General features: G+C 36.7%; 2 protein-coding genes across 2 annotated transcripts in view; both read right to left on the bottom strand.

The window, feature by feature from the left end:
- LOC124327106 (cytochrome P450 4C1-like) overlaps window positions 1-12,896 on the bottom strand; it is a 204,788-nt gene that overhangs the window by 173,538 nt on the left and 18,354 nt on the right. The gene's annotated exons all lie outside the window — the stretch shown is intronic.
- The window catches only part of LOC124327128 (cytochrome P450 4C1-like), a 41,514-nt gene that overhangs the window by 23,647 nt on the left and 4,971 nt on the right, over window positions 1-12,896 (bottom strand). The gene's annotated exons all lie outside the window — the stretch shown is intronic.

Below are 12,896 nucleotides of genomic sequence, written 5' to 3'. Positions count from 1 at the left end.
TAGATATATAGGCCCGGCCCCAGTACGGCCCCCTTCTTTTTTTCTTTTCTTTTTTAGATTGTGTTATATTATGCTCGATATTATGGACTCTCGTTACGTCAGTTTGGGCCAGGTTAGCTCAACACCCTTAAGAGAGAGTAAGCAGGGACATGATAGAGAGTTAAAAGGATAGTATATAGCTGATGCAAACGGCAAGTGACACCACTATAGCAGCAACGCGGCGATGAACAATTCAGCTCGTGAGCAGCTCACAACAAAACACACAAGGGGCTTCTCTTCTCCAGAAGAAGAATAAAAGAATTCACCATACATAGGCTGTGTGTGTGTGTGTGTGTGTGTGTGTATAGGGGAGGCTATATAAATAATAACGTTATGGGCGACGCGTATAAGGGTATAACTCTCTTTCATGACTTGCTACTTTTCTCCGAAACGTTGTTGCCCCAACTGCGCCTTTACCAATGGCACCCGGTTGTGTCTTATAATGAGCTTTTTACTTCTGGACAAGTATATAGAGCTTCGACGGATTGACTGGCCTTCCGACCGTGAACGAAGAATCCAATTTTCAACCGAATTAAACGAATAACGCTAGTGCGCCGGTATAACTATTAACTCACGCGTAAATACACAAGTTGGGGAAGGTTGGGAAAGAAATTTCAAACGAATTTTCTTGTTATAATTTACGGGACTCCAGATAAAAGGATAAAGTTGATACTATTCTAGGCGTCAAGAGAGTTGGCGAACTGATTTACAATGTGCTGTCACGACAACTGCTGCTACTGCTGCCTCTCTGCCATTACAGTACGTGCTGTCCCGACAGCTGCTGTCTCTGCTGCCATTAAAGTACGTGTGTACTGTACATCTACACACTCTTCTAAAACGAAAATGACAGTGACAGCACAGCTGCTGCTCTGTTTATTACGCGGAGGGTACGGAGCACGTCTAGGCCGACCTCGTTAAAGAAGCGCTACAACTATAACAACGGCCTATATGTGTATTATTATTGCTGGTGTAAATAAAAGTAAACTTTCGGGTTGATGCGAGAGTTTCGGCCGGGGTTTGGGGTTATTTCTTTTGGAATTTTATGGGTTTTCTTCGGGATTCACGAGTTTCGACGAATGTAACGAGGGGAAACTTTTCACACGACACTGATTTTTTAAAAAAGAAAAAGATGTGCGGAGTAAAGGCTAATGACCGCAGGGGATTTATGCGCATTTTTCGGTCGAAATATTGTCACTCCGATTGTTTATCTGGAAAAATTAATTTAAAAAGCGTTCTTATGAGAGATTTGAATCATGAGTTATGTTAAATTGATTACATATTGAGGGTAATAATAGTGAAATTTAGCGAAATAATTTAGCGAATATAATTTAGTTCATAACGCAACACCACACAATTCACTTACTTTAACTACGACAGATTTGATATTTATTACTCTTATAATTTTAGATGGTTTAATTCTTCCAAAAGCCTCATGAACATGTAGGAAGAACTGGATAAGCCAATTAAAGGAGAATCGTCATGATTCACCTGGCATATGGCAGTCTACAATCTTCTATTCTTGTACACGAGATTTCCCAACTTAACTTTATTGAAAGTTAGAGCCAGAATATAAAACGATTCCCTGAAGCACTTCAAGCGTAAGCATTTCGTCGAAGTAATTATGACAGATCCTATATTATTTGTATTGGTAAATTAAAATGGTAAATTTTTTTCTAACATTATCGAAAAAAAGCTCAAAGAAATGGTTAAAACTGACCTCCGGTTGTTATTGTAGGCGCCCTTTTCCGCCGAGAGAAAAAAAGCGTACCCTTCCTCCCTTTATAAAATGGGGAAAAAAATATGGCCGCTGTTTTCGATGCGAATTTTCCTATTCCCAACCCCCTCGATTTGAATCCGACAAATTGCAGAAATTCACAGTACAACACGTGGAGATCTGCCCGCTTAAAAAAAGTCTGTAGGTCCACCCCGGAAGTTCCTTTCTTTGTGACGGTATTTTAAAATGGGAAAATGATTCTTCCACTCTCAGCATTTCAAAACGACGTCCGTTTTGTGATGGAGACATCATTTTTCATAATTAAGTATTGTTACCGATCACCAACTTGAATCAACTGTGCTAGACATTTCAAAGGTCCCGCTTCTTACTCATTTTGAAGCCATCTAGCGTTGAGACGGAGAGGTTTCCTTCAAAATAAAACTGCGCGTTTATTGGAAAAAACGATTCGAGAATGAAGAAGGACTTAATGTTAGTTTCTCAGAGAAAACAGCAGTTTTATTAAATCAAATATTACAGCCTTCATGAAATGAAATTGTTCTTCTCCAATCTCCAATAGGAGATATGTGACGGTTTCGGTATTTTAAATTCTGTTGAATACCCTTTAATTTGTCAACTTTCATGATTATTTCAGCGAATGTTATGTCGGTGTTGGTCTCACAAATTTAACTATGAACATTTTATGTCTCGAGAATTACCTCAACGGATTACTGAAGTTTTTCGAAGGTTTTGCAAAGTAATTATGTGTTCTATCGTTACAGAGATGCTTCCAACGCCATTGGCATGTGCACACATTGGAAAATTGATATTCTGAATCGGACATCAGTTATTTCGGATTTGGTGCTTCCCTTGACATCTGATATTACAGACTTCCCTTGTAAAATATTAGAATAAAATATAGAAGTCTGATTATTGTTAACCGGTCGAAACGGCAATGGGTAAACATTGCCAATACCGATCGCAGGGTGAACGTCTAAATTGAAAGGTTAATATCCAATGCGATTATAATAAAGGTACAACTCTCAAACGACGATTGGTTTAACGAGTCACGAGACTCATCGTTTAAACTACGAGATTTACGTGAAAACCAATTCCAATCATCCATTTCTTCCATTTCTCAAGTCACTAAGACAGTACCGATGAAGTTCATTTGAGAAATTCGTCTCCCGCGTTCATCGAAAAGTAAAGAGAAAATAAAAAAAGACGTTCTCGTACCCTCCCCGCATGATGTACTCCCCGCCTTTTATGAAATGAAATTGTATTTCTCCAATGGGAGAGATGTGACGGTCTTGATATTTTAAATTCTGTTGAATACCCTATAGTTTGTCAACTTTCATGATTATTTCAGCGAATGATTTGTCGGCCTTATAAATTTAACTGTGAACATTTTACGTCTTGAGATTTACCACAACTGATTACTGTAGTTTTACGAAGGTTATGTAATGTAACATGTGTTCTATCGTTACAGAGACACTCCCAACGCCATTAGCATAGCACACATTGGAGAATTGATATTCTGAATCGGACATCAGTTATTTATGGTGATGCTCTGAGCACTTGATAAAGTAAATTATTTCAATAATTTTACGATATTTCAAGTATACTCTTCCCCAATGAACCATGATTATTTAATGTTTCAATGGTATTCAATTGTCATGGTCGTTCATAGGGCAACATCATACGACATGTATAATACAACTTAACTGCCATGATATATAAAAGGAACATCTCTCGAATGGCGACTGGTATAATGAGTCACGAGAAATGTCGTGTAAATTACGCAACTTACACGAAATCTGATACCAATCACCCATTTCTCATGTCACAACGACGGTGTCGATGAAGTTCATTTGAAAAATTCGTCTCCCGCGTCCATCGAAAAAAAAGAAGAAAAGAAAAAGAGACGATCGCATATACCACCACCTAACTTTATTTTGTGAATGCGTACGGAAAGATAAAGGGCCAATCCAACCGAACTAATATTAACTAAACGAGATATGCTATATCATAGAGTAAGAGTGTCACAATGCCATGAGCAATTCAGTTTCTTAAGTATTTAAAATTCTTGGATGCTATCCAGTTAAATCAGATGTAGACATAGTCTCGCGATGCTATCGTCCGATTGCTAATTAATCGTCAAAATATAATTTTCGGGAAAATTAGTAGAGACGGTGCAAACGAGCTGTTTTGTGTGAGTGTGTGTGTGTGTGTGTCAAGAAGATCGGAAAAAAATTAAAGAGGTACAAACACGAGTGAATCTGTCAGAGGAGTGCTTGAGGCTGTGTGTTATTTGTATTATATATAGACGTGTGCGTTGTTAGTGTTAGGTTTTCTCAACGCTGGACGGCCGGCTGAGATTGCTGCTGGCGTTGGCGGCGGCGTTGACGCTAGTGCCGGCCGCCGAATTACTCAACAGCGATGATGAGGTGGACGAGCGCTGTCCGGGACTGTTGTTGCCGGGCAGCAAAGACAGCGATAGGGCGCCCGCTGGGCCTCCCGTTCCCACCGACGACGGGTAGACTCCTCCTCGGGGCGGCTGTTGTTGTTGCTGCTGTTGTTGCTGGAGAGTGGTCGGACTAACTCGCTGGCTCAAAGCCGCCGCCGCTTGTCGGTAATACAAATCCAAAGCACCTGCAGAAAAAAAGACGGACAAGAAAAATAACAATAGATATTAACAAATGAGCTCTGCTGCTGTGTGTACACACCGCTTCAAAACTCCCGCGCTATACTCTCTCCTCTATGCTTCGGCGTGATTATAATAAAGAAAAGAAAAAACAGTGGCTCTTACTGTCGTTTATTTTTTTACCTCGTTAGGGCAACATATAGACACACAGCGTTTAACCACGGGAATTTCCTTACAAAACTCTCCCATCATTTTCCGACCACTTGGCGCGACCATCACTTGGACGGTTGCGGAGCATTCATAACTGATGTAGCTACAAGCGTGCTAAGCCGTCGTTTGGTGCCACAAACACAAGAGTGAACACACACGAACCGCCGCTCAAGTTTCCCGGAAAATAAAATAAAATCGTTTTTTTGCCGCCTCGCCCATCCGAACGAAAAATAACTCGCAACACTTTTGGCTTTTTGTTTTGAGGGGGAGAAATGTGTGTTACGCAATAACGTATTGAACGAATGCGTAATGGTCTCTGTAGGCTATCTAGTCTGCTGGATATCCTGTGTGTTCTTTTCTCTCTAGCTGTGAAACGCGAAACCCTCACAAACGGGCGGCTAACAACTATAGACACACGAATGAATAGGGAGGAAGAAGCGGAAGATTAGCCATTAGTGGAGGGAATCACCGGTCCGTGTTTATTCCGTTCCATGTAAAAAACTAGTTGATTCTAAACTGTATATACCGGTATTGTAGAAGCTGCTCTATCTCTGGTTAAATATGCTACGGCAGCCATCAAGCAACTACCATGCAGACCACCCCCCGGAATTATGTATACGTATCCCGATGCAATGCGCAACAAACCTTGTCTTGGCTTTGGCTAATTAGCTCTTCCGCCTTAATCAGAATTCTCAACAGCTTTAAATGATATGAAATAGAAAAGAAAAATCATAGCTTCTTACTGGATTTGATACAGGAGTTATTGTTATTCTTATCATTCAAATAGCTACTTGGATACCGACGTCAATAAGCAATATGATACCAAATAAATACACTTACTAACAGCTAATATTCCAAAAGTTCGATGATTCATTTTAAAAATAGAGAATTTGTAAAAGGAGCTTTGTTTCCCCCACAACGTTGATTGGATATAAATAATTAGTGCAACGATAACGTTAAAATTCAATGGTGTCGTTGAGGTATCAATTTCACAGTTATACTGTCATGATGGAAAGTGATACTAGCTTAATATTCTGGACTAAATTCCAGTATTACTTGTCTTATGATGATGATTGTAAAATATAATGCAGTATCGAAACTGTCATCATTTACTCAAAATCTTGATCACAGTTATTCTGACGTCTATGACAATCATTACCAATTAAAATTATTAATAAAAAATTACAGGACTTATAGTCTACAATCCTAGAATTAGAGTTGTGTATTTTTGCTCATGATTTGTACATTCATAATTATGCCACAGCGGTGGCACATCTAATTCTAAGTCATATTTCAACGAAACATAACTTAGTAATCAAGTTCATTAATTGAAATTTAAAATAAGAGGCTCAATACCAGAAATACTCTGCTTGGAAATAGAATCTGTGACGATAAACGCGTTGAAAAACCTTGATTTTCCTTTTTTTTTTATTTCGTTCGCATTCAACGATCACACTGTTTCCTTAACGATGCTATTTAGGACGGCAAAAGATTGTATTATATTCTTGTTTAATTGACTCTTCCTCCATCAGGCTCTACAATAACCATGAAACGACCATCCAGCGAAAATTACTGGATCATCTAAGCTTGTCTTACGGACTTTGGTTATCGTAATCAGCTGCCACTAGGACATAGACGATATGCATGGACTACACGCTGATATGAATGATTTACAATGGGAAATTTAAAACGAGTTTTGTTTCACCATACCTTACGGTAGGCATAATCGACCCACTATTCTCATAAATTAACACATTTGACGGTTGCGATACTTTATTGATCGAATCGTTCACCACACTGTTTCACCATGCCTAGAACTTTATTTTCTGGAATAATACCACCTTAATGCCTTTTCTAAGCACCTGGAAGTTGGGGTGACAAATTTCGGAATAGTTTCTGTTGATTCCAACATAAATCTAATTCCGTAAGTCCCTCTCTCCACAGGTGAAAGACTTAGCCATTAATACTTGATAAAGCCATTGAAAATATCACGTTTTATTAACCTCCTTTTATCTTATTAACATTGATTAGAATTAAACATTTCAATTAATTGTGTATCCGTAGCTAACTCGATTGGAATTGATACTTTCTCAATTTTTGTTACACTTTGATTAGATCGTCAATGTTCACTGTCAGAAATTCTAATTATTCGTGCGTAGCAATATTATTTATTCAATAGAAGTGAATGAAGAATGTTTCCTTCGCGGCTTTCGTGAAAATAAAACGCCCGGGTTGAGACCGCGGTCCTTCCCCTCTTACCACACCTCCTATATGAATCATCCACTTTTTCGTCCGACACCGTTTAATTTGGAAGGGCAATTTTTCTAAAACTACACTGCACTACAAAATATTTTTGCAATTAGAATCATGATTCATGAGCGTTGTTGAGAAAATTAAAACCACTGATTGTCGCTTCCACACCTGAAACTTACATTTATTACCGCGATTGTGTGAAGCATTTCAATTGTTATTTCGTTTATCAATATTCCGTCGTCGTAAGGTTAAAAATTTTAGTTTTACTTTCAATCGTTGCAATCTAGCCAGAAGCAAGTCTTTAATTTTTACAAATAATGGGCGCCGTAACACAATTCCATAATCGTAAAAAATATTAAACTTGGCCAAAGGCATTTATTGTAATCAATATGAATGTGATCACTTTTATATATATTTTTCTGTTTCTTACATTGGTTAAAATTCACATTTCGAACTATTGTGCAGCCGTAATGAACTCGTGTTATCCTAATAATTTCACATTGTTGCAGCACATTGATTAGATCATCAATGTTCACTGTAAAACATTCGAATTTTTTGTGCGAAACAATTCTTTTATTCAATCGAAGTGAGTGAAGAATGTTTTCTTCGCGGTTTTCGTTAAAATAAAACTATCGAGTTGAGCCCGTTGTCATTCCCCTCTTAACACACCTCTCAAATGAATCACCCACTTTTTTTCCGTCCAACACCGTAAAAATATTGAAAGAATATTTGCATTGACAGCAGTTAAGAAGTTTTTTTGCGATCAGAATAATGAGCGTTATTGAGCGAAATAAAAATGTTTTGATTAACGCATCAATACCTAATAACAACCTTGTATAGTTACGATTATATGATGTAATGTGATGTGCAATTCGTTCCCCTTCTTTCCGTCATCGTAACGTTTATTATTATGGTAGTTAATGGTAATCAGTTAGATGAGGATATTTAAAGGCGGGTTAAAATCGCGTACATATGTTGTTGATGGAATAAGAGATGCTTTGGTTTCAGAACCCCTTTATTTCTCCAACATCAAGAACTCTTTTTTAACTTGTGTTGTTTAACTTGAAAATATCAACTATTTATGAACCTTCTCCGATCTTAATAACATGGGTAAGAATTTAAAATTTCAATTTATTGTGCATCCGTAGCAAACTCGATTGGATTTAATATATTTTCAGTTTTTGATACACTTTGATTAGATCATCAATGTTCACTGTCAGAAATTCTAATTATTCGTGCGATGCAATATTATTTTTTCAATCTAAGTGAAAGAAAAATGTTTCATTCGCGGTTTTCGTAAAAATAAAACGCCCGAGTTGAGCCGGTCCTTCCCCTCTTACCACAATACCACACCTCCCATGTAAATCATCCACTTTTTCGTCGGACACCGTTAGATATGGAAGGAAAATTTGTCTAAAACTACACTACAAAATATTTTTTTTTTTGCGATTAGAATCATGAGCGTTGTCGAGAAAATTAAAAACCACCGATTGTCGCATTCATGCTTGAAACTTCCGTTTATTATCACGATATAGTGAAGCACTTGAATTTTGATTTAGTTTACCTACATTCCGTTGTTGTAACGTTCATCATTTAGATTTAAATTGTTAATGTTTGAAAGGCAGTTGGAAGCGAGACTATGAAGATCATCGATATTTAGACAGAGCTATTCATAAATTCATTCTAGATTCCATCATCAATATTCAGTATCTTGTAGTAATTTAGGCCAATGGTTTATAACTTGTTTTATTCAAAGTGAATATGCTTAGTTATATTTCGATTATTCTGTGCGTTACATTGGTATATCTTCAACTTTTTTAATAAATCCACATCTCTAGCGAATTCATTTTGACTTAATATTATCTCAATTTACGTAACACTATAATTAAATCATCAATGTTCATTGCAAAACATTGGAATTTTTCGTGCGAAACAATTTGTATATTCAATCGAAGTGATTAAATTGGGTCCCGTCACGGTTTTCGTGAAAGTAAAATGTCCGAGTTGAGCCAGTGGTCCTTCTCCCTCTAACCACACCTCTTAAATGAATCATCCATATTTTTTCGTCAAACACAATCGATTCATCATCAAAATGATTTTTTTTTCTTTTTAAAAGTACATTACGTACGCTGAACGCGATGGAATTTGAAGGATTGCGCTCCTTCCTTATTATTGGTCCTTTGATGCAATTTTGAATTTTTGAGGAGGGAGAGCAGGGATGACTGCGTTAATCGGCTTGTTCCCGTTTCCACGTATTGCCGGCGTATTGCGTAACAATTCCTTTTAACCTTCGAAACTTCAATAACCGATTGAAATTAAAAAGCCGTCGGCACGGTATGCCTTTAAATGTGTTACGCCACAAATTGAATTATTAGATGTGCCCGATCAGAAAACGAATGTTTTAAATCGATAAATGCCAAATAGTTTCGGCTCATTTTATTATAATGGTTGCCGTGTGCTTGTTGCGTAAGTGGTAACAGTCGTAATTTTTCACCTCTGTTTATCTCCTGTTTAAAGTTTGTAGAAGAATACGTTTCGCTCATCTTGGCTCATTCTAAATATGGTATAAATTGAGCTCAAAACGTCGACCATTTGATAAAAATCTTTCAGAAATATGTTCCCACAAGAAACTGAACCCATCAGTATACTTATGGGCATAGCCTCTACCCTTAGCTCTTGACGAACGGCCTCCTTAAATTCGCTTAAATTGGACAATGAAGAGGATTCCATTTTTTTCCCAAGAAGAGGATCGACTTCATTGGTCTCTTGTTGTCCTTGTTATCCGAGTCCAAAGATGCAAGTAGCGACGATGAGTGAAAGTTGAGTTTTATTGCGAGGTCTTTTCATTTGTATCGTCTAGGATGACGGGAAAGTTGCAACTGCGACGCAAATCTGTTGAAGGGGAGTAATTTTTCTCAATTTCGTTATCGGTTAACAATCATTTCTGCACTGAAAATAATGAGCGTTGTTACGCAAATTGAAAATCACTGATTGACACACCCATATCTGATAACTACCTTGTATTATTACGATTTAGTGAAGTAATGTGTTAATTATTTCGTTAACCTACATTCTGTTTTCGTAACATTTAATATTCTGGTTCTTCAACCAGTATGTTTTGTAGCTGAGTCAAAAGCGAGTCGTAAGAAGGATCGCTCCTTCGTTTCTTCTATTGATAGTCGACCCTCATACATCTTGCGAAGTTAAAGAGGATCAATTAATCAACATTAATAAGCGTCGAAGACTTCTCGTCATTCAGTCTCCTCGTTGACAGATATAAAATTAATAGGGAATATCGAATTGTTATGAATCTTTCCTTGTCTCTCTAACAATAATTAGAATTTAACAACTATAATAAATGTAAATCCGTAGCGAACTTGATTGGATTTAATATTTTCGCAGTTTCCGCTACACTTTAATTCGATCGTCAATGCTCACTATCAGAAATTCTAATTATTCGTGCGAAGCAATATTATTTATTCAATCAAAGTGAATAAAGAATATTTCCTTCGCGGTTTTCGTGGTCGTCCGAGTTGAACCTATAGTACTTCCCCTCTTACCACACCTCCCAAATGAATCGGCCACTTTTTCGTCAATCACCGTAAAAATATGGAAAGCATCATTCATTCACTACAAAATATTTTTTGCAATCAGAATAACGAGCGTTGTTGAGGAAATTTTAAACCACTGGTTGACGCATAATACCAGTAACTGCCGTGTATAACCGCACGATTGGGTGAAGTATTTAGATTTTAATTTCGTTTACCAACATTCCGTCGTCGTAAGGTTTAATAATTTGGTATTATTAAAAGATCAGTGTTGCTACCTTGTAATGCTGGTCTTTATAAATATTGATCACATAATTTCAGAAATGAAAATTTTTATGAAATAATTCTTCAATTACAGACCATGAATTTAGACATGGCCGATGGCCAGTCGTACGTAAACCCAATCAATTCGAATGTGATAAATTTTAAATATTTACTTCGGCATCTTACATTGGTTAAAATCACTTCTTTCGAATAATTGCGCATCCGTAATGGACTCGTTTCAACTTTCAACCTAATAATTTCATAATTTTCGCAGCACATTGATTAGATCATCAATGTTCACTGCAAAAAATTCGAATTTTTTGTGCGAAACAATTTTATTGTTCAATCGAAGTGAACGAATTGTGTTCCGTCCCAGTTTCCGTAGCCCTTCCCCTTTAACCATACCTCCTAATGAATCATTCGCAATTTTTCGTCCAACACCGTACCGTAATGTATTGATTAACATTTGCTACGTTTCAGAATAATGAGCGTTTTTGAGAAAAACAAAACAAATTATAACACTGGTTGATGCATTAATACCAGTAACTGCCTTGTATTACTATGATTGTGTGAAGCATTTTGGATTTGTGTTTCGTTTATTAATAGTCCGTCCTTTGAGAGGTATATTATTTTGACTTTACTCTTCTCCGTTGAAACACAGCCTTAAGTGAGTCTCTCTGTAAGATTCAATGGATAGCTCATATCCATTATATCCAGTGTTCTCTCTGATTTATGCTCATGTTGAATCTTGACTAAAGGCATTTGTTGACAATAAACTTGAATATGAAATGTTATATTTCGGTTTTTCTGACTCTAACATTAGTTTGAATTTCTCTATTCAAATTCTTCGAATTCTTCGAATTGACGTTAGTTAAAATTATTCCCAATTGAGTTGATAGTTAATTAAATTTTTTTTAATCAGTATAATGAGCGTTAATGAGTAAATTAAAAATTCCTGATTGACGCATCAATACCTGATAACAACCTTGAATAGTTACAATTGTATTATGTATTATTGTATTGTGATATTCTTTTCGTCAACCTTCCCTCCGTCGGCGTAACAATTATTATGCTAGTATTTAATCAGTTTATTATGGTGAAGTCAATAGAGGGTGTTCGATTCTTTTGGGGGTTCCAAAATGAAGTCTTCTTTGAAGTCTTTTTTGTTCCAAGAAAGACCTTTTTTTCCACCTGGCTATTGACACTTGAAAATGAAATGCAAATATTGGCTGTTTATGAAACCTATCCACTCTCAAAATAACAATGGTTAGAATTAAACATTTCAAATAATTGTGTACCCGTAGCGAACTCGATTGGATTTGATGTTTTCTCAATTTTTTCTACACTTCGATTATATCATCAATGTTCACTTGTCAGAAATTCTTATTATTCGTGCGTAGCAATAATATTTATTCAATCGAAGTGAATGAAGAATGTTTTGTTCGCGGTTTTCGTGTAAATATAACGTCTGAGTTAAGGCCGTGGTCCTTCCCCTCTTACCACTCCACTCAAATAAATCATCCACTTTTTCCCGTGCCGTAAAAAACACCGTAAAATATGGAAGGACAACTTTTCAAAAACTTCATTTTATAGCCTACTACGTAATATTTTTTGCGATCAAAATGAGTAAATGATGAACCACTGACTGCCGCATTAATACCTGATAACTACCGTGTATTACCACGATTGTATGAAGCGTAAGGATTTATATTACGTTTATCATTATTCCGTCGTTATAAGGTTTATTAACGCTTTAGTTCATTGTTATGTAGCCAGAAGCAAGTCCATTATAGTTTTTTTCAGAAGTCTCCGGATATCAATTTCTATCCTGAAGCCTTACTGAAATCTAATTTCTTGGATAGACTTTGCTGTTGGCAGTTGAATCAATTGAACATGATTTCTTATAAATCTCCCCTACTGTTTCTTAAGTTGGTTTGAATTCCTTTATTCGAACAATTGTGCTTCTGTAACGGACACGTTTCAACCTAATAATTTCACAATTATCGCAGTACTTTGATTAGATCTTCAATGTTCACTGCAAAGTGCAAACATTCGAATTTTTCGCACGAAACAATTTTATTGTTCAATCGAAGTAAATGAAGTGTGTTGGTAGTTTGGTACGTCACGGTTTTTTTGAAAATAAAACGTCCGAGTTGAGCCCGTGGTCCTTCCCCTCATACCACACCTCCGGAAATGAATCGTCCACATTTTTTCGTCAAACACCGCA

This window comes from Daphnia pulicaria, chromosome 2, assembly GCF_021234035.1.
Source record: "Daphnia pulicaria isolate SC F1-1A chromosome 2, SC_F0-13Bv2, whole genome shotgun sequence".
Classification (NCBI taxonomy): domain Eukaryota; kingdom Metazoa; phylum Arthropoda; class Branchiopoda; order Diplostraca; family Daphniidae; genus Daphnia; species Daphnia pulicaria.
Note: the sequence above shows the minus strand (reverse complement) of the source record. Positions and strands in the feature narration are given on the sequence as shown.